The 26,155-nt window shown below is 38.8% G+C and overlaps 2 non-coding genes across 2 annotated transcripts; one reads left to right on the forward strand and one right to left on the reverse strand.

Annotated features, from left to right (window-relative positions):
• The first annotated feature begins 4,994 nt into the window (after positions 1-4,994).
• LOC145583620 (small nucleolar RNA R71) lies at positions 4,995-5,100 on the forward strand. Its single transcript, XR_014100242.1, has one exon. It is a non-coding gene; the product is annotated as a small nucleolar RNA R71 (small nucleolar RNA).
• A 5,021-nt stretch (positions 5,101-10,121) lies between these two features.
• LOC145583507 (small nucleolar RNA R71) lies at positions 10,122-10,227 on the reverse strand. Its single transcript, XR_014100150.1, has one exon. It is a non-coding gene; the product is annotated as a small nucleolar RNA R71 (small nucleolar RNA).
• Positions 10,228-26,155: the final 15,928 nt, after the last annotated feature.

The raw sequence follows: 26,155 nt of genomic DNA on the forward strand, positions 1-26,155 counted from the left end.
AAAATGGATGAATCCATAATCAATCATTGATCTAGAATGAATAATTTGGCACATAAAAAGTATGTAATCACATTTAAACCACAATTTAAGCAAGGATTCATAAGCCATTTGAGAATAAAGAGTGAGCAACAACATTCATATAAAGAGGGTGAACAAGATTCATAAGCATCTATGACCATTTCAAAGAGGGTGAACACCACCAATGGTAGTAACAAAATAGTAGTACAATCAAGCAAAACCATAGCATCACAAGTTCATATATTCACCAATAATCATCACGAATGCAAAATTTGGGGACATGAAATAGGCAAAGTAGAAACACCATTAAAGCATACACCATCACATTCAAATCAAACAAAACAGTACAAGGTGTGAAATTTATCATGAAAATCAAATGAAATAGAGAGTTCATACCTTGAATGAGGGTTTAATTCAAATGTAATGGATTAGAAAGTACAACTACTAGCAAACAATCCAAAACTTGCAAGTTCCAAAAACCCCAATCAACAATACCCAAATTCTCTACTTTTGGAGAGAGAAAATCAATAACAAAGCATAAATTGAGTATTTAAAGTGATTATCAACCAAGGAAAATGAACAATGATGATTTTATGATGAAGTATAGCAGCAAAATTATGGAAAATGCTTGAACACTAAAATGAAAAATGAAGTAAATTGAAAGAGGAGAGAGAGAGAGAGAGAGAGAGAGAAAAGAGAGGGGTGTGTTTAAGGGGGAACACAGAAGACCAGCGCGCCCGCGCAATGGGTCTGTGTTCCTGTGCCCGCGTCACCCCCTTGCGTGTATAACTCGTGCGCGGCCGTATGACTCTGGGTTACTCATGCCCTTGTGCAAATTTGGTGTGCACACCGGTGCGCAAAACACCCATGATGAAAACACGAACATAGGCAGTTTCTAAACCCATTGACAATGGGTTCAACATCCATAATTCATGAACCCACTATCTTGCACCCACCAAAGTTCAATTCTTACTCAAAACTTCCAATAAGCACAAGAACACTTCATTTTTAAAATTTGTTACCAAGATTGTTGGAAAACTAGCTTCCATCATCTCAAAACTACCTAAAATCATAACAAACAAAGAAAATTGGTTAGTCAATAAGCATCAAGAAGATAAAATCAAAAGAAAAATGAAAAGAAAGTTAGAAAATCGGGTTGCCTCCCGAGAAGCGCTTGTTTAATGTCATTAGCTTGACGTTCTCCACCCCTTCTCAAGGTGGATTATAAAGAGTCATTTTATGAACAAGGCCAACAAAAAAACCATCGTAATACTTCTTGAGCCGGTGACCAATGACTTTGAAAGGAGATGATGAATCCGTCAAAGAAATATCCACAACTCTATTAGGAAAAACTTCTTGCACCATGATAGGACCACTCCATCTAGACATGAGTTTTTCGAGGAACAACTTAATCTTAGAATTGTAGAGGAGGACCTTTTCAAGAACACAAAACTCCTTTTTCTCGATAAGCTTGTCATGAGCTTCCTTAGAACGCGCGTTGTAGGTGCTAGCACAATCATATGCATCAAGCCGAAGCTCCTCTAATTCATTAAGATCTAGCCACCTTTGCTCTCTCACACTTGCTAAATCAAAATTGATCTTCTTGATTTCCCAAAGAGTACGGTGTTCAAGTTCCACCGGAAGATGACAAGATTTTCCATAGACAAGACGATATAGAGTGGTGCCGATAGGAGTCTTAAATGCCGTTCGATATGCCCACAAGACATCATCAAGCTTGTCCTCCCAATCATTCCTATTTTTAGCAACCATCTTCTCAAGAATTAACTTGATTTGACGATTTGACACCTCAACTTGTCCACTTGTTTGAGGATGATAAGGAAAGCCAAAACGTTGATGAACCCCATGCTTTTTCAACATTTTTCGAAAAGCATTTTACACAAAATGTGAGCCATTGTCACTAATCAGCACCTTGGGAACACCGAACCTTTGGAAAATGATCTTTTTGAATAATTTCATCACCACCTTGTGGTCATTTGTTGGGGAGGCAATGGCCGCAACACATTTTGACACATAATCCACCTCCACAAGAATGTATTGGTTGCCATACGAAGAAGGAAACAGACCCATGAAATCAATTCCCCACACATCAAATACTTCCAACTGAAGGATAGGTTGTTGAGGCGGGGGCATTGCAAAGCCCAAATGGAATTCTTCTATAGGCAAAAGTTTCATATGGACAAGTAAAAGTTGTTTTCTCTTGGTCATCCGGGTGAATAGGAATTTAGAAAAACCCGGAATATCCATCAAGAAAACAATAATACCTGTGTCTTATTAGTCATTTAAGCATTTGATCAATGAAGGGAAGGGGAAAATGATCCTTTTTGGTGGATGTGTTTAGACGTCGATAGTCTATACACACTCGCCATCCCGTGACCGTCCTTGTAGGAATGAGCTCACCTCTCTCATTCTCTACAACGGCCATCCCGTGACCGGCGAAACCCATCTAGAACTAGAGATGGGGAATATGATTTCCGTATCCAATAGCTTAGTGATTTCCTTCTTAACTACCTCCCCCATTTGAGGGTGTAGCTTTTGTTGCCTTTCAATGCTAGGTGAGGCACCCTCCTCAAGAGTGATATGGTTGTGAACGTAAAGTCGGGCTTCTACCTTAGAGGTCATCAATTGTATAACCCAAAGCACTTTGGTGCCTTCTCAAAACACCACATAACTCTTGAGCTTGAATCTCACTCAAGGAGGAATTAACAATGACGGGATAAGTAGAATTGGGGCCCAAGAATTCATACCTAAGGATTGATGGTAGAGGTTTGAGCTCTACAATTGGAACACCTTTACCTTCCTTGGCTGAGGCCACTTGCACTGCATCTTGACTTGAAATTCCCATGCAAAAGTGATAATCACTCTCTTCCATGCCCTCATCAATGACTCTTTCAAAGAAAGTCATTTCCTTGCCATGCTCACCTATCTTTTCCTTGTTCAACAAAACACAGTCAAGTGCATCATTAGAAGTGAGCAAGTGCTCATGCATAGGATTCACTATATCATCCAAGATTTCGAATCTCATGCAATTTTCAAGTGAAGAAGATGGATATTTCATTCTGTCATTCAAATCAAATTCATTGACTTCTTCTCCAACTTTGAGAGAAATCTTAGCACTTTTAGCATCAATCATGGCACCCGATGTAGCAAGAAAAGGTCTACCAAGTATGATAGGAATATTAGAATCCTCATCCATTTCAAGAAAAACAAAGTCAACCGGAATTACAAACTTTCCTACCCTCAAAGGAACATCTTTTTCCTTACCTTCTGGAATCTTAATTGATCTATCGGCTAATTGCATGGTAATGTTAGTAGGTGAAAGTTCTCCTAACTCAAGTCTTTGATAAATCGAATATGGCATAAGGCTAACACTAGCTCCTAAGTCACACAAGGCATTATCAATTTGCATCTTATAGATAGCACAAGGGATAGAAAAGTTTCCGGGGTCCTTCAACTTGGGCGGCATCTTGTTCATAATGATTGCACTACAATTCTCGGTCAAGCTAACCGTTTCCGCCATATCACAAGTTCTTCTTCCACTCAAGATGTCCTTAAGTAATTTTGAATAATTCGGCATTTGATCAATGATATCGGTAAATGGAAGGGTAAGATGAAGTTGACTAAGCATCTCTATGAATTTGCAAAATTGTTCATCTAGTTTGTGCCTATCGAACTTTTGGGGGTATGGGAGCTTAGGTTTGATAACTTCTCTCACTTTTTCTTTTTCTTTTTCTTTTTCAATTGGTTGTTCACCCACATCCTCATTCAAAGAGCTTTGTCCTTCCTCCTCTTCAACCAAAACTTCCTTAGGACTCTCCTTAGCCTCACTCTTCTTAGGCTCTATATTCTCAAGAATCCTACCACTCCTTGTCACTATGGAATTAATTGGTCTCTTGGGATCTACACTTTGAGATGGTAGGGAAGAAGGGCTAGCATGCTCTTTTAAAACATTTGCCAATTGAGAAATTTGATTCTCCAACATCTTACTATGAGCCATCAAGTCATTAAACTTCTTATCACTAAATGATATGTAAGTGTTCAACACCTTGATTTGATTTTCAATGACATCCTCCAAACTACCTCCAGAAGAGGATGATTGGTCATAAGAGCTATCATTTTTATCCTTTGGAGTGAAACCGGGGGAGAGGGGGGACCCCTTTGATTGTTGTTTTGAAAATTGCACCTATTTTGGTTACTCCAATTGTCCTGACCTTGATTTTGGCCAATTTGGTTAGGATTACCATAATTTTGATTATGGTATTCATATCCTTGCCCTTGGTTTTGACCACCATAACCTTAGTGGTTATAGTTGCCTCGGAAACCATGGTTTCCTTGGTTTCTATAACCCCCATTGTGGTTATAATTATAAAAATTCCCATTATGATAGTTCATATTCCCATTATTTCTTTGATTATCAAATCTAGGTCCAACATTGTTATTAGAAACATAGTTCACATGTTCATTCTAATTGCCAACATAATCATCACATCCATCAAAAGAAGCATTAGGACAATTTGAAGCATCATGGTCATATGATTCACACAAATCACAAAACATATAAACATTAGACATGTTGGTATAAGGGGGAAGGGGATTTGAGTTAGGAAATGTACCTCTCCCTTTATTTTGGGAGGGAAGAATCGGTGCTTGACATTGATGAAGAACTCTGAAGTTTGGCTTTGATAGAGGTCATTTCCTTCCCTTATTCCGAGATTTATGAGGACAAGTTGTTGATGGCATTGATGTGATCAACCGAGTACACCGAAGCACCACTTTTGCTTGTTGTTTCACGCTCATCATCTTGCCAATCCATATAATTCCTCACTACATCTTCAATGACATCCACCACTTCCTCCTCCGTCTTGTTCATTATTGGTCTTCCGGCTCCCGCATCAAGGCAAGATTTTCCTCGAGGGCTTAGACCTCCATAGAAGATTTGGATGATTTGATAGGTAGGAATCCCATGGTGTGGGAACTCTCTTTGGTATTCCTTATACCTCTCCCATGCCTCATAAAGACTTTCATTGGGTTTTTGCTTGAAGCTTTGAATTAGAGATCTTGCTTCGGCCGTCTTCTTTTGAGGGTATAACCGAGATAAAAACTCTTTAGTCACTTCATCCCATGTCCTCAAGGAGTTTTGTTTCACCTCCTTGTCCAACCACTCCAATGCACGTCCAATGAGAGAAAAAGGGAAAAGCTTAAGGCGAATAAACTCTTGAGAAATCCCATTCACCTTGATGGTATTGCAATACTTATTGAACTCCTTAAGATGATTGAGGGGACTCTCATGCTTTGCACCACTATATTGACGCCTCTCTATCAAATCATGGCCGGTCTAATCTCAAAGTGGGTTGCCGGTGTCGTAGGTAGAGCAATTCCACTCTCATACCTATAGGCTCCTGGAGCTCCTAGCTCCTTAAATGGTACTTGAGAACGACCACGTGCTCTATGCATACAATCTCAAAAGAAACAATTAGTAGCACGACTACAAATGTAGCCTATAGGAAAGAAAATATTTTTGTATTTTTCACATAAATGGAATAGACTCAATCATCAATAGCAAATAACTATGCCATTCCTCGGCAACGACGCCATTTTTTATGCGGGTGAAACCTAGGTCGTTAATTTCTAAATTCCCCAATCAAAACCAAATTTATAAAACCAAACCCAACCCTAGGTATAGGGGTAAGTCTGGGTCGAACCCAAGGGAATGTGGTATTTACTAAGGTCTCAAGCTAAGCTATTTCGAAGCCTAAGTGAGGGTTTGTCTAGCAAACTAAACAACACAATTAAATGGATACAAGAACGATATAAAGGATGCTAGGGAATTAGGATCCACATGCACTCAAGACAATCGCACTAATTCGGAAAGAAATCGACCAAGCATACAATGTGAGGGAAAGCAACAAATGCAATCAAAATTACTCACAGAGCTATTTCCTAGGGTCAAGATAGATGTCTCTACAAATGACTTAAAAGGAAAATCACAAAATAAGATCAATCGATACTAAAAGCTTCCAAATCAATTTTTCGTTTCAATGAAAACTATTATGCAATCTAGCTTTATAGTTAAGGTTGATCACTCTTTAAGATATCAAATACATGCACAAATTTCACCAACCAATTTAATCACAATGATGATCAATAAAAATCCCCCAATTAGCCATGAATTATCACTCATACATGCTTCACCCTATCCCTAACAAGTAATCTACTCACTACGCATTGCAAATTTGAATAAGAAAACTAATCTAATCACAAATTTATCATCAACATTGTATTCAAAATATGCTCAAACTTATAAAAAATCAAATCAAACAAACAACAAGTAATTTAATGAAATTCAAGTATAAAACATGAAATTGCATTATAAAGTAAAGAATTCTTACAAAAATTTGATTAAAATCAAAGAGGAAGAAGATTGAAAGTAGCATCCATCAAAATCACCAAGTTTCTCTCTCTAGAAACTAAGAACGAAAGTTTCCCCAATTTGAGCTTTTCTCTCTAAAATCTAATTCTAAGCTAAAACCAAAACTAATTCTTCATCCTCTTCTCTCTAGAAATGAAGAAATTCCATATATAGTAAAAATTACAATGGAAGAATTAGTTGAACATCTAAAAAGAATCCCAAATGACGCAGCCTCTCCTTCAAAAGCGTGGCCGCTCAAAAATTGGTACGGAACAGGGGAAGAGGAGGTGCGCGGCCGCACCTCACACCTGCGCGGCTGCGCATAGGGCCTGCGCCCCCGCTCCGGAATCATGTGCGCCCGCGCCTAGGAGCAGGGCACTTCCTTCTCGTGTGGTCGTTGATGCTCCCGTGCGCTCCACTTGATGCATGTTGGGGGAGGCAATTACTAGAGGCCTTCACGGTATGTTCAACAAAGACTTTGACGTCCACGTAGCATGAGAGTGCGGCCTTGAAGGCTTGGCTCTTGCAGTCCTTCACTTTTGAGCTTCCATAGGAGGAACTGGGTTGCATCCTAAGCTTTGTATGCCCCGAGAGAACGCCAATGAGCTTCTCTAACATCATCATTCTCCTAAAATCAAAGAAAAGCAAACAAGTAAAGAAGAAAAAGCAAAAATAAACTAAGAGATGCAATAAAATGAGAAAACAACTAAAGAAAACACAAAGTAAAGAAATATAAAATAAAACTAAAGAAAAGGAGATAAAAGAGACAGAAAAGAAATGTAAATTCATCCTAAAAGAGGCTAAATGAGTGCCATAAATGACACTCATCACCAAAGCACTGGGAGAAAGTAAATATGAGAGAGCCTTAGCCACCAGCCATTAAAGTGCAGCCTAGAAGACCAAAATTGAAGAAAAGAAAACTAGAGCCTGGGGAGGGAACATCTACTGCAGGGGGACAACAAGGGGGAAAGAAAAGGATGAATCAGTGTAGGAATTGTGGTGGATATGGCCATTATGCCAAGACTTGCACGCTCCCATCTATACCTGAGCCAACTGAGGAATGATCAGTTGGAAGGCCCCTATTAAACTCACCCAGTGTAGTTGAGCAAAGGAAGAAGAGTGAGATCAGAGCTGCTAAAAAGGTAAGCTTTATGCCTTGTTCATTTTGTATTAGATATTGTGTTAATATTGGATGCTCAAACCAGTTTATTTGTCATTGGATACCAGAGTGCGGTAGGGGCTGGCCCAAACAACATAAGGAACAAAACTTTTCCCCAAGAGCAACTTGGATGTTAGCCATTTAGTAAGGAGAAAGGTTCACAACCTCAGCAGGGTTAGCAAAAAAAAAAGCAACAGAGCACCCCCTCCACCAGTCAGCCTGAACCAAGAAACAAAAACAAAAACAAAGTGCAGCAGATTGGACTGTCATTTATGGCACTCTTAGGCTAGGTTTTCTTTGTAGTTTTATGCACGTTTTTAGTCTTTTATGTCGTGTTTTTACATAATAATGCTTGTTTTGCGTGTTTGTGTGTAAGTTTAAAGAAATGTGTGCTTTTGATAGTTTTCTTACTATTTTATTCATTTCTCGGTTATTTTTCTCTCTTCTTCGTTTCTTTGATTTTTTTTTAGGTGTGTTGAGTTTCCCGGGGTTTAATTATCAAGGAAGAAGCTCGAGCGCATTTAAAAATGATGGAGCTAAGTTTGGGAATTCAAACATGCAATTCAAGCTAGCTCCGCAAGCACAAGCTCATTGGAAGCAATGTTTTGGTTCGAAGTGTTCAAGTGCTTAGAGAATAAAAGGGCTGCCCTTATCATGGGCATCGCCTCGAGTGCACCGATGATAGGGATGCTCGGGAGCACGGAGATCGATCGATTAAGCAAAGGAGGCAAGCCACGAGCACCATAGCAGGGGTGTGCGTGCGCAGACCTGACTGTTCGTGTGCGCGGGCCCTACTGTGCTCGCGCGCGGTTTGGGTGGTGCACAGGCACCAGGGGCCCCAATCCTCTTCGCTCGATTTTCTATTTATAGCTTTTAACTTTTCCTTTTCTAGTGGGGACGACTTATTTTGTACTAGACACTTATTTTTCCAGAAATAGAAGAGAGAGAAAGTCAAGAGAGACGCTTAGGATTTCTTAATTGTACTTGAATTTGATCTTTGATTTCAACTTGATCTTGGATTTCTTCTCCAAATCAATGAAAGCTTGTGACATTTCTTTCCTTTGAATTTACTTTTATTGTAATTTCCTTTAATTCTTGAATGTTTGATTTGAATTTTAATCTTTGCTTAGAAATTGTTGAATGATTGAATTTCTTCTTGATTAAACTTGAAATGAATATGTTTGTGATTGAATTTGTTCTGTTTTCCTATTTCACCATGATTAGTGAGTAGATTAGTTGCTAGGGAGAAGGGGAAGCATGCTTGATTGATGATTTTTGCTAGTTGATGATCATTGATTGATTGAATTGTTGCAATTAAATTGGTTGACATAGTTGTGCATGTGATTAATTAGACTAGGAGTGATTAACCTATAAGATTAATCTAGATTGCATTGCAAATTTCAATGACATGAATCCTTGATTTGAGAATTGCTTTAATTGATTGAATTTGATTGTGATTTTCCTTGTTAGCCATTCATACTGAACCCTAGCTTGGCTTATAGGAGATATATTTTGAATTCCATTAGTTGCAACTATTGTTTGTCCTTTGCAATGTTTGAATCGATTGAGTCATCCATCAATTAGCATAATCATTGAGCTTGGATGTGGAACCTATATCCCTAGTGTTTAGTATATTGAATTTCTCGATTTATCTAGCTTTCTCATTGCCTTAGTTACCAACCATATCTTTCTACAATCTTCGAAGTAGCTTGACCTAGGCTATAGCTTACACCTATTCATTCCTTTGGGTTCGACCCTTGACTTACAATATACTCGTATTAGGTTGGTCGAGTGTTTAGAAATTTTGTTTGGTTCTAGGGGAGGGTAGAAAGCGACCTACTTTTCCCTACGTCAAAAATGGCGCCGTTGCCGGGGAGTTATATTGGTGCTTTGTTATAGTTGTTGAGTCTATTTCATCCTTAATTGAAAATACAAAAAGATTTTTCTTTTAGGCTACACTTGTAGCCGTGCTACTAATCATTCTTTTGAGAATGTATGCATAGAGCACATGGTCATTCACTAGTGCCATTTGATCCGGAGATTGAGAGAACTATTGCAGGGTTAAGGGTTGCTAGAAGATCTTTGAGTTCTAGCACTTCAAGTGAAGAAGAACCACAATAAGAGGAACAAGCAAGAATGGGAGAAAATCCAAGGGTGGCGTTGAAAGAATTGGGGATTCCCGGTGCATATAGATTTAAGAGTAGGATTGCTTCACCTACAACACTGGCGAACGATTTTGAAATAAGGCCGGCAATGATCACATTGATAGAGAGGCGACAATTTAGTGGGGTCAAGCATGAAAGCCCGCTAAAACATCTCAAGTACTTCGAAAAATATTGCAATACTATCAAGTTCAATGGAATTTCCCAAGAATTCATCCGCCTCAAGCTTTTCCCCTTTTCCCTCATAGGGCGTGCCTTGGAATGGCTAGACAAGGAGGTCAAGCCGAATTAAGGACATGGGACGAAGTGACCAAGGAATTTCTATCCCGTTTCTATCCACAAAAGAAAACGGTGGAGGCTAGAGCTTTGATTCAAGGTTTCAAGCAAAAGCCTAGTGAGAGCCTCTATGAAGCATGGGAGAGATACAAAGAGTATCAAAGAGAATGTCCTCACCACGGAATTTTGACTTACCAAATTATTCAAATCTTCTATGGTGGCCTAAGTCCTCAAGGAAAGTCGTGTCTTAATAGAGGAGCCGGAGGTCCCATCATGAATAAAACGGAGGAGGAAGTGGTAGACATAATTGAAGACGTAGTGAGGTACTATAGAGATTGGCAAGATGGTGAAAGGGAGTCGACAAGCAAGTGTAGTTCTTCGGTGTACTCGGTTGATCATCTCAATGCAATCAACAATCTATCCTTACAAATGAAAAACTTGGGGAAGGAAATGTCCGCTATCAAGGCGAAGTTGGAAAGTGCTACCTACCAAGTTTCAAATCTTCCCTCCCAATCTAAGGGGAGAGGTATGTCTTCTAATTCTCAACCCCTTCCCTCTTCTAGTAACATGCCTAGTGGATGCTTGTTTTGTGATAATTGTAGATCGTATGATCATGATGCTTCTAATTGCCCTCATGCATGTATGGATCTTTGTGATGATCAAGATGGAAATGTGAATGAGCATGTGAACTATGTGTCAAATAATAATGATTCTAGGTTTAAGAATCAAAGAGGTCAATGGAATAGGAATTACAACAATCATGGCAATTTTGACAACTACAACCCAAGCGGTGGTAATAAGAACCATGGGAACTAAAATTCCCGAGGTAACTATAACAACCAAGGTTATAGTAGCCAAAATTAAAACCAAAATTATGGTAATCATAACCAAGGTTATGGTAACCATAATCAAGGTAGAGGTAATTGGAACAATCAAAATAGAGGAAATTTTCAAAATAACTCTCAAATGGGTCCCCTATCCGGATTTGCTCCAAAGACCCAAAATGATAATTCCTATGTTTAATCATCTTCTTCTTCTCATAGGACTAATTTGGAAGAAATCATTGAAAACCAAACAAAGTTGTTGAACACTTACATGGCCGTAAATGACAAGAAATTTAATGAAATGATGACTCATAATAAGATGCTGTAAAACCAAATTTCTCAACTTGCTAATGCTTTAAAAGACCATGCTAGTCCTTCTTCTTTACCTTCCCAAGTCCTAGATCCTAAGAAACTCGTTAATGCTATTGTTACAAGGAGCGGTAAGGTTCTTGAGGAGAGTTTGCCTAGGAAGAGTGAGACCAAGGAGGCCACAAAAGAGGTTTTGGTAGAAGATGAGAGAGATGGTGCATCTTTGAATGGGGTTGAGATTGAGAAACCTAGTGAGGTGAGATTGGAGAAAGAAATTGTAAAACGCAAGCTTCCTTATCCATAAAAGTTCATGAGACACAAGTTAGATGAACAATTTGGAAGATTTATTGACATGCTCAAGCAATTTCACCTTTCTCTACCATTTACCGAAGTTGTCACCCAAATGCCCAACTATGCAAAATTCCTCAAAGATGTTTTGAGCGGTAGGAGGACTTGTGATGTTGTAGAGATGGTGAACTTGATCGAGAATTGTAGTGCAATCATAATGAACAAGATGTCACCTAAGCTAAAAGACCCTGGAAACTTTTCCATCCCTTATGCCATTTACAAATGCAAATCGAGAATGCCTTATGTGACCTAGGAGCTAGTGTTAGCCTTATGCCATATTCGGTTTACCAAAGACTTAAGCTAGGGAAACTCTTACCTACTAACTTCACTTTGCAATGGGCTGATAGGTCAATTAAGTTTCCTAAGGGTAAGGTGGAGGATGTCCCTTTGAGGGTTGGGAAATTTGTTATTCCGGTGGATTTTGTGGTGCTTGAGATGGACAAAGATGCTAACATTCCTATCATTCCGGAAGACCATTCCTTGCTACTTCGGGTGCTAAAATTTCACTTAAAATAGGGGATGAGGTGATAGAATTTGACTTGAATGATAGTATAAAGTATCCAAGTTCTTCTTAAGAAAATTGCATGTTTATTGATTCTCTTGATCATGTTGTGTCTTCCATCCATGAGCAATTTCTCACTTCTAACGATGCTCTTGAGAATGTTTTGTTGAATAAGGAAAAGATAGGTGCTCCTAGCAAGGAGATGGCTTTGTATGAAGATGTGCTCAATGGAAGCCTTAAGGATGTTGAAGAGCAAATGTGTATGAGCATTTCTAGCCAAGAAGCTTTGCAAGTGGCTACATAAAAGGAAGGTAAAGGTGTTCTAATGGTTGAGCTCAAACCTCTTCCATCACACCTTAGGTATGAATTCTAGGGACCCAACTCCACCTTTTCCGTGATTGTTAGCTCTTCTTTGAGTGAGCACCAGGCTCAAGAGTTGTGTGGTGTTTTGAGAAAGCACCAAAGTGATTTGGGTTATACCATTGATGACCTCAAAGGTATAAGCCCCGCTTTATGTACACATCACATAACCCTTTAGGAGGGTGCTCTACCTTCTATTGAGAGGCAACGAAAGCTACATCCCCAAATGGGAGAGGTAGTGAAGAAGGAGATCAACAAACTTTTAGATGCGGGAATTATATTCCCCATCTCGAGTTCTAGGTGGGTTTCCCCTGTTCATGTTGTCCCAAAGAAGGGAGGCATGACCGTCGTCGAGAATGAGAGAGGTGAGCTCATTCCGACGAGGACGGTCACGGGATGGAGGATGTGTATAGACTATGGACGTCTAAACGCATCTACAAAGAAAGATCACTTCCCCCTTCCTTTCATTGATCAAATGCTTGAGAGACTAACGAGGCACAAGTTCTATTGTTTTCTTAATGGTTATTCGGGATTTTTCCAAATCCCTATCTACCCGGATGACCAAGAGAAAACAACCTTCACTTGTCCTTATGGAATATTTGCCTATAGGAGAATGTCGTTTGGCCTTTGTAATGCTCCCGCAACATTTCAAAGATGCATGATGAGTATATTTGGAGATATGTTGGAGGAGGAGATGGAGGTGTTTATGGACGATTTCTCCGTAGGAGGTGTTTCGTTTGAGGCATGCCTTGAAAACCTTGAGAAATGTCTAGCAAGGTGCGAGAAAGTGAACTTGGTTTTGAATTGGGAGAAGTGTCATTTCATGGTGGAGGAAGGCATAGACTTAGCCATAAGATTTCTCAGAAGGGGATAGAGGTGGACAAAGCAAAAATTGAGGTTATTGAGAAGTTTCCACCTCCGGTCAATGTGAAAGGAGTGAGATCTTTCTTAGGACATGTTGGGTTTTATAGAAGATTTATCAAGGATTTCTCACTCATTGCAAAGCCCCTCAATGATCTTCTTCAAAAGGATGCCGAGTTTGTATTTGATGATAAGTGTCTGTAAGCATTTAATAAGTTGAAGAAGGCCCTAATTTCTACTACTACTATTGTTCAAGCCCCAAGATGGGATTTACATTTTGAGTTGATGTGTGACGCTGACAGGGTAAAGTCGTATCCCCTAATCAAAAGTAATTACCTAAGTCCTCTAACTAAAGTAGATAGGGAAGTAGGGTCGAATCCACTGGGAAACTGGTCTTTCTACTCCTAATTAATTAATATAGTCTAAATTATCAAGGTAACCAAATTGATGTTATAATGTGAAACTATGCTATGGAGATCAAGTTTAGGGAGAAAATCAATGATAAGAAGGTCTAGGGTCACAGGTTCACCAATAATTAATATTTCGGGATAAAACATAACAATCAATAATTAACATTGCACAATAACATGATTAACAGGCTCTCGCAATTTATTAACCAACAAAGATCTAACAGGCTCTCGCAATTTACTAGATCTAAGTTCCTATTGAAAATAGCCTTTAATATTAAATTAACATTTGCTCGATTCATCAATTCAATATTGCTAAACATTCACAATCAAATTACATCTGCTCGATTCATAATCCAATTACAAAGAATTAAAACAATTCAATAAGAAATTATCATGCAATATCAATAATCAACAATAATAAATTATCCCTTCATATTAATTATGGATCCCCATAAACCCTAGAATTAAACTACTCGGACATAATTAAATCTAAAGTAAAAAAAGCAATTAAAGGAGACATGATTAAGATCAAAGCAAGGAAAATAAGTAAATAAGGAGAAAAGAGATAGTACTAAAAGAAGGAAATATAAAATTGCATAAATTAAGAGTTTAGAGAGAGAAACAAGAGAGAAAGTAATACTAAGAGTTAATTAAGGGAGAGAGAGAGAAAAGTTAGAAAGAGAAAAATTATTAAGTAGAGAGAGAAAGTGAAAAGGGAGAATGATCCCAAAATTACAATCCTAAACGTACTTAAAAACGAAAATAATTAACAACTCCTAATTAGAACTAAGTGCCTCGACAAACAAGGCATCCCAGAAACACGCGCCCGATCGGGCTAAGGGCCGCCCGATCGGGCGCGCCTTTTTCCTCGTGCTCCCACGCAACAGCCTTGCCCGATCGTGCTAGGTGCTCGCACGATCGGGCGCGGCCTAGCAAGCCTCCCTTGCTGCGCACATCGCCCGATCAGGCCTAAGCTTGCTCGATCGGGCGCGCCTTCACTCCGAGGCTTGAAACTTCGATTGGGCTCGACTCCACGGCCCGATCCGGATTTCCTCTTCGGGCCTTGATTGCCCGGTCCAAACCTCGGTATTCCAAATACCGAGCCCTTAATCACCGGCTCGATGACTTCTAGCCGGCCTTGGGCCTCAATGTCGGTCAAACTCCTCCAATGCTCGTAGTAACTTCATAAAATCCCGGGAAAGTGCTCCAAAGGTGCAATTCCCTACAAAACTCAACAAACACTACGAAAACACTAGAAAACGAATATTAGTAATAAAAATGGCTCTAAGGAGCCATAAACACTACTAATTATGACCAAGGGACGGGGGTAAAATACTACATAATATGAACATATCAGACGCGTGCGATTCGGCAATTGGAGGTGTCTTGGGTCAAAGAATGGAAAAGAAGCTACATGTGTCTATTATATGTCCAAGACTCTAAATGGTGCTCAAAGGAACTACACCACAACGGAGAAGGAATTTTTGGCTATTGTTCATGCTTTTGAGAAGTTTCGTTGTTATTTATTGGGTTCTAAGACTATTGTCTTCACGGATCATGCGGCTCTCAAGTACCTTTTTGCCAAGAAAGAGTCCAAGCCTAGGTTGATCCCGTGGGTACTTGAACTTCAAACGTTTGATATTGAGATTAGGGATAAGAGAGGAGTGGAAAATTTTATGGCGGACCATCTCTCTCGCCTTGAAGATTCTCAAATTCATGATGATGGTTCTCCAATTGAGGATAGAATGCTTGATGAATTCTTGTATGCTATTGAGGCAAAAGAGCTCCCATGGTTCACCGACTTAGTGAACTTTCTTGCATGTGGGGAGTTTCCACCTTCCTTTTCTAAGAATCAATAAAAGAAGCTCAAGAGAGAGGCAAGACACTATTTGTGGGATGATCCCATCTTGTACAAACGAGGGGTCGATGGCTTACTTAGGCGTTGTGTTCCAAATGAAGGGGTGCCTAGTGTTTTGAAGATGTGCCACTCGGATCCTAGTGGTGGCCATATGGGTGTTTCTAAAACCGCCACTAAGATTCTTCAAAGTGGTTTATGGTGGCCAAATCTCTTCAACGATTCATGGGGTTTTGTTAAGTCATGTGATCGTTGTTAATGAGTTGGGAATATTTCCAAGCGAAATGAGATGCCTCAACAACCTATTCTTGAGTTGGAGGTATTCGATGTATGGGGAATTGATTTCATGGGACCGTTTCCCTCATCCTTTGGAAATCAACACATTCTTGTGGCGGTGGATTATGTGTCTTGGGTTGAGGCCATTTCTTCCCCAACAAATAACCACAAGGTGGTAATGAAATTGTTCAAAAAGATCATTTTTCCAAGATTTGGTGTGCCTAAGGCGGTGATAAGCGATAATGGTTCGCATTTTACTCACAATTCCTTTCAAAAGATGTTGCGAAAGCATGTAGTTCATCAACGATTTGGCCTTCCATATCATCCTCAAACAAGTGGCCAAGTCGAGGTTTTCAATCGTCAAATCAAGTTAATTCTTGAAAAGACGGTTGCAAGAAATAGGAAGGATTGGTCGGACAAGTTGGATGATGCTCTTTGGGCCTGTAGACCGGCTTTCAAGACACCTATAGGTACCACTCCATACCGCCTAGTCTATGGCAAATCATGTTATCTCCCGGTAAAACTCGAACACCGTGCTTTGTAGGCAATCAAGAAGATAAAATTTGATTTGGCAAGTGCGGGGGAGAAAAGGTGGTTAAATCTTCATGAGCTAGAGGAGCTTCGACTTGATGCTTATGATTGTGCTAGTACTTACAAAGCTCGTTCCAAGGAAAGTCATGATAAGTTTGTCGAGAAGAAAGAGTTTTGTGTGGTGATAAAGTTCTTCTCTACAGTTCAAAAATGAAGTTGTTTCCCGGAAAGCTCATGTCAAGATGGAACGGTCCTTACTTGGTTAAAAATATCTTTCCTAGTGGTGTTGTAGAAGTTTTAATGATGGATTCTTCATCTCCGTTTAAGGTCAATGGCCATCGACTCAAGAAGTATTTCGATGGTGCTTTTGTTAGCCTTATTCACATATTGCTTCTCCGACAACCACCTTAATAGGTGGAGAACGTTGAGCTATGACGTTAAACAAGCGCTTCTCGGGAAGCAACCCGGTTTTCTAACCCTTTCTTTTGATTTTTCAATTCTCTCTATTTCTTTTATTTTTGAAATTTTTTCTTATTTTTATTTGTTTTCTTGATTTTAGGTACCTCGAGATTAAATCGATAATGATTTCCAACAATTTCGGTGTTTATTTAAGGATTCATGAGGTTTAGTTAAAAAAAGGTAAAGGAGTTTAATGATCAAATGCGCTCTCGTGTTTGCGTTTTCATGAATTTTTATTCATGATCGAGTAATTTTTGAAATATTTTTGTGTGATTTTTAAACACTCGATCATGATGCTCGTTAGCGCCGATGAGACCGCATGCACGAGAGTATGTTCAAGAGCGGAAATTTTCTCCCCTAGTCTTTGATTGGTGCGCACACATCATAGGCTGCGCGCGCACCAAGGGGGTCAGAAAATTTGGCTCGTTTTGATGAAAAATTGGAGGAATTTGAGCCCCCTATTACCCACCTGGTGCGCACGCACCACCGTGCTGCACGCACGCACCAAGGGGGTTAGTAATTTGGCTCGTTTTGGTGCCAAAATCAAGGAATTTCAACCTCCCCATTCCTTTGCCTGGTGCGCACGCACCACCTAGTTGTACGCACGTACCAAGTAGGTCCGAGGTTCACTCCTATTTCAAGAAAATTCAGCCCCCATATATCATGGCTGGTGCGCACGCACAAAGGGGTGTGCGCGCGTGCACCAGCCATGGCAGCCCAGCCCCAATTTTCGTGCCCTCCCTCGCAAAAACCCCCCGCATACCCTTTCTCTCTCCCCAGTTTCCCCATCATCTCACCCCTTTCACTCCTTTCTCATCTACCTCTTTCCAAATCCATTGAAAATTCATCCAATTACACACTCTTAATCTCATTTCATCACAAATTACATCAACACATAAAAAAATCCTTTCAAAAACAACAAAAAAATTCAAAAATTTCGAACTTGAAATTCAAAAATTGGGCATAAATTTCGAAATTTTGGGTTTTGATTTAGAGCTTAGAACTTGACTTTGGGTGTTCTATTTGGTCTATATTCTTCAGTTGTGCAATTTTCAAGTGATTTAAAACTTCATTGAGGTATAATTTCTCACTCTTTACTCATCTTCTTCCTCCTTTTTGAAGCTTGAAACCCTTGTTTTTGCTTTCATGGTAGAACTCCATTGTTGGTTCTTTTAGCTTGTATTTTGTGTTGAATTATGTTATATTGAAGCTTTTTCATGATGAATTTGTATACCTTTCTTGAATCCTTGAATCACCATTGTTGGTCATTTTCTCTCTTATGGGTATTTTATACGATAGCTTCATTTCTTTGATAATTCAATGTTTTGGGATTAATTTGCTCATAATGATTCATGATTTGGTCTCTTGTATCTAATTTTTCCTTTAATTCATGACTAGTTGCTTCAAGCTTATGTTTCTATATTCATGGCATAGTTCATGTGTAACCATTTCTTGTTTCATTTTTGATTGAATTATATTTGTGCTTGATTCTTGAGTAATTTCTTATGAATATTTTTGAACAATGATAATTGTAAATGAATTGCTCATGAATTGCTTTGCTTCTTGTAGATGGCCCTTATTCGTCAAAAGAAACATGCTAAATCAAGTTCAAGCAAAGCCCGGCACGTTGTTCCACCTCCTCCCGAGGTGGTAGAAACATACGACATTGAATTCTCCAAGGAATTGCATTGGGATCGATTCAAGCAACTTACCAAGAGGAAGCTAAAGTCAACAAGATTCTACGATCAAACAACAACCAAATTACTTGGAATTGATGATGACGTCCGCCACCTAGCCAAGAACCTCGGTCTTTTAGAGTTCTTGGATTTGAGTGCCCCTACTTATGCTAGGGTGAGGTATGAATTTCTATCATCCCTAGAAGTGGTCCGAGCGACAAGTGATGACGTCCGCCACCTAGCCAAGAACCTCGGTCTTTTAGAGTTCTTGGATTTGAGTGCCCCTACTTATGCTAGGGTGAGGTATGAATTTCTATCATCCCTAGAAGTGGTCCGAGAGACAAGTGATGACGTCCGCCACCTAGCCAAGAACCTCGGTCTTTTAGAGTTCTTGGATTTGAGTGCCCCTACTTATGCTAGGGTGAGGTATGAATTTCTATCATCCCTAGAAGTGGTCCGAGAGACAAGTGGTGACTCTTCAAGAACTTTGACCTTTCAACTATTCAACAATGATCATCGGTTGTCGGAGTCACAACTTAGTTCTTACTTCCGGTTTCCATGGGTCATCGATGAAGTTCATCTTGTCTATCCGGCTAATGGTAAAATGACAAGTGACCATGGGTATGACGAACTCCGGTGGTGGCGACGTATCTCTGACGAAGGGAGATATGAGCCTCAAACTTCTAAATTCGCATCAATTGTACATCCGGCTATGAGATACTTTAACCGTATTCTCACATATGCCCTTTGCTTGAAGGATTATTTGGGAGCCATCTCGCGAGAGGAGCTTTGTTGGCTATGGATTACCGACCAAGAGTCGCATGAGATCGAGCTGTTGGATTTCACTCAACATTTGATCAACCAATTTCTAGACATCCGAGATGGTATTTCACTTTCGGGGAGCATCCAAATTAGGGGCATGATCTCCATTCTTGTCCTATGCCTAGACGATTCTTATAAGGATTTGCTTTGTGAAATCCTTCCGATAGTCGATCCTCAAGAAAAGACACCTTCCTACTTCCTCAACATTTACGCTCTTGTCAACCAAAAGTTCATCGATCGAACCAAGAGACGTGATATTTTCATTTGGAAGGTCTCTCGAGTGAAGGATTGGTTCTTGATTCCTAGCAAGGAAGCTTCCAACCGCAAGACGAAGAAGGATTCATTAACTTGGAGACCTCCAAGGTGCAACATTGACCCCTCTATTCGACGAAAGACTAATCATACAAGAACCGCCTCAAATGATGCTCTCTCGACGGACTTCCAAGATTTACCCCCGGTTGAACGGGGAGGTACTCCTATCCCTCCTTCTACTTCTTCTTCTACACTTGACTTATCTACTTTGCATGCCAAGTTAGATTCCATTACTAACGTTTTGTATTCCTTGCCTTCGGGGAGGGATTCGTCTCTTGGCTATGATTTCCATGCCAATCAAGTGTATGACTATCATGTGAGGAGGGGGAAATTGACCCTTACTTGAACTATCCATACCTCCCGGTCCAACAAGGACCTATCCCTCAATGGGAACCCTTTGACCCATCCATCGGACCTAGACCTTGTTACCCCTATTGGGAGGGTCCTCATATCCATCCGAGTGCTATTGTTGGCACCATCCCGGCCACTTACGATTATAAGCGGCCCAGTGCATGCGATTATACTTATGATCTCGCAAACCCTATGCTTTCCCTAACCCCGAGACTTTTGGTAGGTGGGGATTATTGGGCGAGCTGGTCTTGGATGATTGGTCTCATTTCTTCGCGATAGATCGTGCTAAGAGGGAGAGGAGGTTAAGGGGAAAGGCCCCTATAGAGGTAAGTGAAATGTCTAGCTCGAGTCATGTTTTAGAGACCAGTGAGGGGAGTTCTCATTCTACCCCTTACCATAGTTCGGAGTGAGACTATCGTGGCTACCCCCTTTCTTATGTGCTTTATATGATGTTCTCTTTTTGCTTATGTGTTATTCGGATTAGAGTTTGGGGGGTAGTTCATTTCAAGCTTGGGGGTGATTTATGTTGTTTGTGTGCTTCTCCGTTCCCCTCATAGCTTTTGTAGTTCACTCTGGGTCTCTTTTGCTTGTTGGTATTGATCATTGTTTATCTCTTGCTTCTCTGATGATGATGATGATGATGTATTTCTCATGATTTTTTTGTTCCAATTCTTGGTATTGTTGTTTGTTTCACTGATTGTTGTATAATGTGTTCCTCTGCTTCATGTTGATTATGTTTCTTGATGATGATTGTTTTCTGTATTGCTTCCTGATTTTGCTTCTATATGATGATTCTGCTTCCTGATATTGTTACTTGTTTTTGTTCCTGATGTTTCTTCTGCTATCATATATTCCTTTTTCCCTATTGAGTACATATATCTCTTTTATGTCTTTCTTTTCTTTTATCTTGAAGTTACTAACATTTTTTTTTTTGTATATAGTCTATTTTCTTTCTCACTTTACCTCATAGCTTGTGATTTGGATATTGGTGCTCCATGAAGGTGGTTGTTCTTTCACCTTTTTGATATAGCATAGCTTCAATGCCCGGTGAGATTCTTCTAATCTTCTTCTTTTTATTTTTCTTTTCTTTTCTTGGATGCTTAGTTTAGGTTTAGATTAGGGAAGTTGAACGGTTCGAGGTTATTTGCTATTTAACACCTTAGTGTGTTTGGGAACATTGGCATTGTGGCTGAATGTTCACTTGTTTGTCGATTGGGATATATGTGTTAGCTTACTTCCTTGATACTTTCTATTTCTCCTTTTCTTTTCTATCTTTCTTCTTTGTTTCTTTTTCCTCTTTTTCTATTTCCTTTTTGTTTTACTTTTTCTTTTTGATTTCTTTATCTCTTTTCTTTTACATTTCTTTTTGCCTTTAAATTTTGACTTTTTGTTTGCATTTTTCTTTCTTATGTTTTGCTTTTAATTTTGACTTTGAAAAAAAAAATTCCCAAAAGTTTTGAAAATGAATAATAAAATGTTTTTGAGGCATTGCTTATCTTTCTTAATAATTTTGCTTTTGCTTTGGACTTCTTACCACTTGGACTTGCACTTTAGGCTATCATCCTTCCTAAGAACAATGGTTTGCACGGTTTGAGAATATCTTTGGTTGACTCTAGGATAGAACATGCTAAGGTAGCCGTTTAGAACTATTGGGACCTTGAAGCCGGATTCTTTTGTTTTTGAAAACTCGCAATCGTTCCCCTTTGGTGAATTTGAAGCTTTTATTGAGTTTTTGCCACATCTTTGTGAGGTTTCATAGCTTTCGATCCTTCTACAATCACTTTCATGAGCGGCATGGATCCTTGATTATTGCGGACCTAATCTTGAATCTTGACTCATAATTCTCAAACACGAGACCGAACCATCTAGGGAGGACAAAGACATCTTTTTGGGGTGGTAATTTTTATTTTCTAGGATAACCTTCTTTGTTTCTAGTTCTTGGGTCTACATTTGCCTACTTGCTAACCATTTGAGCCTTTTCCCTTCTTTTCAAGCCACATCTTTAGAACTTTGAGCCTTTTGTTTCTTTTTGTTCCATTTTTTGTTTTTGTGACGCAATTGATCATGTACTTGGAAATTGTGGTATATGAGTTTGGATATTGGTTCTTATTGCAAGCAAGCTTGTGTTTTGTATATCTTGTGAATAATGGAAAGTGAATAAATGTAAAAGCCGTCCACAATTAAAAAAGGCAAGGACATTCAAATGCAAAGTTGAAAAAGCCGTCCATAGTTAAAAGAAGCAAGGACAATGAATTAAGTAAACATGAAAAATTGAAAACATGAGAAAAAGCAAAGCATATTCACAAAGCTTTGGCAAAAATTGATAGAAGCGAAAAATGAAAAAGTTCAAATTCATTTTGATGTAAATATTTCTCCTTATCTTTTGCATTGAGGGCAATGCTATTTTCTAGCTTGGGGGGAAGCGTCTTACGCTTTTTGTATATATGATTGTGGTTATAGCTTTGAATAACCTTGGGGGTGTTAGTTTGTTTTTGTTTTGTGACTACTTGGTTTTGGTGTTGAGATTTGGCCAATCTTTGCTTCACAACTTAGGTATACCACCAAATTCTAAATTTTAAGCCTACCCTCAACCTTTTGTCCTTACGTTACAACCTTTGTGAAAGCCATTTTGACCTAGAGGTTGAGTCACATTTCGGGGGAGGGCATTATGAGTTAAAGCCTAAGGAGAGGGGATGCAAAGTCAAGATGTCGAGAAATCTCAAATCTATTTGCTTTTCCGGTTCTTCGAGGAACTATAGAGATGCTTGCTAAAAGTAGATTTGAAGCTAATTGGGAAAATGTGCTAAAATTGTTTTTAGATGAAAGTGAATTGCATTTTGGTAGTTCTCTATATTTAGAATATCCTATGTTTCAATCAACTCGATATCTCGGAACGTGCTTACTATTGTTGCTTTAGGAAGTTTGGTATCCTCTCGTGTTTGACCATTTGCAATAGTCCATTGGAGAAGCACCTCGTTTCCTTTTAAGTTTTAGTTTTCTCTTTTTTCTTTTTATGCTTTGCCTCCTTTTACTTAAGAGTTATGGGTTAATCTCTTAGGAAACCCTTACGAGAGCATTACTCATCCTCTAGAGCGATCTAGAGGTTTAAATGGCTTGTCAATTGTTGCTAAAATTGACCGTGATTCCTACGAAAGTGAGTTAGTGTACATTCTTTTATTCACTAGTTTTTCTTGTTTCTTTCTTGCTTAAATAATGTCATCATATTCCTTTAAGTTTGATTTTGTTTTGCTCGAGGACGAGCAAAAGTCTAGCTTAGGGGAATTTGATGAGTGTCATTTATGGCACTCTTAGGCTAGGTTTTCTTTGTATTTTTATGCTCGTTTTTAGTCTTTTATGTCGTGTTTTTGCATAATAATGCTTGTTTTGGGCTTTTGTGTGTAAGTTTAGAGAAATGTGTGCTTTTGATAGTTTTCTTACTATTTTATTCATTTCTCGGTTATTTTTCTCGCTTCTTCGTTTCTTTGACTTTTTTTGTAGATGTGTTGAGTTTCCCGGGGTTTAATTATCAAGGAGGAAGTTCGAGCGCATTCAAGGAAGTTTATGGAGCTAAGTTTGGGAATCCAAACATGCAATTCAAGCTAGCTCCGCAAGCACAAGCTCCTAGGAAGCAATATTTTGGTTCGAAATGTTCAAGTGCTTAGAAAATAAAAGGGCTACATTTCTCACGGGCATCGCCTCGAGTGCGCCGATGAAAGGGATGCTCGGGAGCGCGGAGATTGATCAAGAAAGCAAAGGAGGCAAGACACGAGCACCACAGCAGGGGTTTGTGCGCGCAAACCTCACTATGCGTGCACGCATGCCCTGTTGTGCGCGAGCGTGGCTTAGGTGGTGCGTACTCACCAGGGGCCCCGATCCTCATCGCTCGATTTTCTATTTATAGCTTTTGACTTTTCCTTTTCTAGGGGGGATGACTTATTTTGTACTAGACACTTATTTTTCCAGAAATAGAAGAGAGAGAAAGTAGAGAAAGAAGCTTAGGATTACTTGATTGTACTTGAATTTGATCTTTGATTTCAACTTGATCTTGGATTTCTTCTCCAAATCAATGAAAGCTTGTGAGATTTCTTTCCTTTGAATTTACTTTTATGGCAATTTCCTTTAATTCTTGAATGTTTGATTTGAATTTTAATCTTTGCTTAGAAATTGTTGAATGATTGAATTTCTTCTTGATTAAACTTGAAATGAATATGTTTGTGATTGAATTTGTTCTGTTTTCCAATTTTACCATGATTAGTGAGTAGATTAGTTGCTAGGGAGAAGGGGAAGCATGCTTGATTGATGATTTTTGCTAGTTGATGATCATTGATTGATTGAATTGTTGCAATTAAACCGGTTGACATAGTTGTGCATGTGATTAATTAGACTAGGAGTGATCAACCTATAAGATTAATCTAGATTGCATTGCAAATTTCAATGACATGAACCCTTAATTTGAGAATTGCTTTAATTGACTGAATTTGATTGTGATTTTCCTTGTTAACCATTCATAGTTAACCCTATCTTGGCTTATAGGAGATAGCTTTTGAATTCCATTAGTTGCAACTATTGTTTGTCCTTTGCAATGTTTAAATCAATTGAGTAATTCATCAATTAGCATAATCATTGAGCTTGGATGTGGAACCTATATCCCTAGTGTTTAGTATATTGAATTTCTCGATTTATCTAGCTTTCTCATTGCCTTAGTTACCAACCATATCTTTCTACAATCTTCGAAGTAGCTTGACCTAGGCTATAGCTTACACCTACTCATTCCTTTGGGTTCGACCCTTGACTTACCATATACTCGTATTAGGTTGGTCGAGTGTTTATAATTTTTGTTTGGTTCTAGGGGAGGATAGAAAGCGACCTACATTTCCCTACGTCAGCAGGCAAGGAGGGCTAAGTTGCAGACATTCAAACATGTTAATCTGATTTAATGACTTTGCTTTTGTTGTACTAAACTAGATTTCTAAGTTGGCCTTCATATTTTGAACTTTATCCTGCAATAGACTAATTGTTAAAGTTATTATTATGAACTCTTAGTTTGTTGTTAGGCTTTGAAATCCTATTTTGTATAAGTAATACTATGGTGTAAGGTTGTAAAAGCCTATTTTGTAATGTAGATCAACTAATTTGCTCTTTTATTGCAATGTAAAAATAGTTCATTTGCTCTGGATATTAGTACATTACTGACTAGGGGAAAAACTAGGTCGTTGACTAATCCTCCCTAAGCAAAACAAAATTTATAAACGCTTAACAAACCTAAATACAAGTATAGAGGTAAGTCAAGGGTCGAACCCAAAGGAACGTTTATGTTTAAGTGCTTTCAATTGGGGCGCCTGATGCGGGGTAATCTAGGTCGTTGAAAACTAAAGCACCACCAATCAAACAATTAAGAAAGTCAAACTTATTCCTAGTATAGGACAAGTCTGAGTCGAACCACAAGGAATGAGAGGGAGATTGCTATAGTCTATGGTCAAGCTACTTCGAAGAATAAAAGGTGAAGTAAATTAAATTGTAACTAAGGTATCAACTAGCTAATTAAGTCAAAGAAAATCAATGTGCTAAACACTAGGGATTAAGGTTCCACATGCAAGCTCAATGACTATGCCAATCGATGAAGAAATCAATTGATTCAAACGTTGCAAAGGACAAACAATAGTTGCAATTAATAGAATTCAAGAGCTATCTCGTATAAGTCAAGCTAGGGTTCACTATGAATGACTAACAAGGAAAATCACTATCAAATTCAACCAATTAAAGAAATTCTCAAATCAAGGGTTCATGTCATTGAAATTTGCTATGCAATCTAGATTAATCATCTAGGTTGATCAATCCTAATAAAATTAATCACATGCACAACAATGTCAACCAATTTAATTGCAACAATTCAATCATCAAAGAATCATCAACTAGCAAAAATCATCAATCAAGCATGCTTCCCTTCTCCCTAGCTACTAATCTATTCACAAATCATAATGGAAATGAAAAACAAAGCAAATTGAATTACAAACATCATCATTTCAAGCTTAATCAAAGAGAAAATCAAATTCAACAAATTCTCAAACCAAAGATCAAAAATCAAATCAAACATTCAAGAATTAAAGGAAAGAGCAAGCTAAAGTAAATTCAAAGAAAGAAATTCTCACTAATTTTCATTGATTGAAGAAGAAATCCAAGCTCAAAGATGTAATTTGAAGTACAAAACAAGTAATCT

The sequence above is a fragment of the Chenopodium album genome, chromosome 15 (assembly GCF_948465745.1).
Source record: "Chenopodium album chromosome 15, dcCheAlbu1.1, whole genome shotgun sequence".
Lineage (NCBI taxonomy): Eukaryota > Viridiplantae > Streptophyta > Magnoliopsida > Caryophyllales > Amaranthaceae > Chenopodium > Chenopodium album.